The 495-nt window shown below is 39.6% G+C and overlaps 1 pseudogene; it reads right to left on the bottom strand.

The window, feature by feature from the left end:
• LOC103596879 overlaps positions 1–195 on the bottom strand; it is a 1,898-nt pseudogene extending 1,703 nt beyond the window's left edge.
• Positions 196–495: the final 300 nt, after the last annotated feature.

The following is a 495-nucleotide window of genomic DNA, read 5'->3' as shown; positions in this document are numbered from 1 at the left end:
CCACTCCGTTGTTTAGGTAAAAGTCTTGTTTGAGTCCTGAATATAATGCAGTTTGATGCTATTTTCACAGCATCTTCATGGACAGTAGTAGAGATAAACTTTCCCATCTTTGGCTCTGCAATCAAGGCATGGAATTAAGGGGTTGTTATGAGCATAAGAACTTAGATGAGCAGAGACCTGATCCAACAGTTTTCTCTGGTGTCAGTTCTAGAGGCTGGAAGTCCAAGATCAAGATGCCCACAGTTCAGTGTCTGGTGAAGGTCAGATCTCTCTGCTCCCAACGTGGTGCTTTATTGCCTTGTTATCCAGAGGAGAAAAACTCTGTGTCCTTGCATGATGGAAGTTTGGATGAGCTAAGAAAAGGCCAGAACAAAGTTTTTCGAAATAGCTCTGTAAGGTGCCTGGAATAATTATAACAAAATATGAAATTTGTATGATAAATATTTTTCAACTTTATTAAGTATATACATAGAAGATCGCCACTCTCCCAAATGG

The sequence above is a fragment of the Galeopterus variegatus genome, unplaced genomic scaffold (assembly GCF_000696425.1).
Source record: "Galeopterus variegatus unplaced genomic scaffold, G_variegatus-3.0.2 Scaffold2135, whole genome shotgun sequence".
NCBI classification, from domain to species: Eukaryota; Metazoa; Chordata; class Mammalia; order Dermoptera; family Cynocephalidae; genus Galeopterus; species Galeopterus variegatus.
The sequence above is the reverse complement of the archived record's forward strand: the minus strand, read 5'-3'. Positions and strand labels throughout refer to the sequence as shown.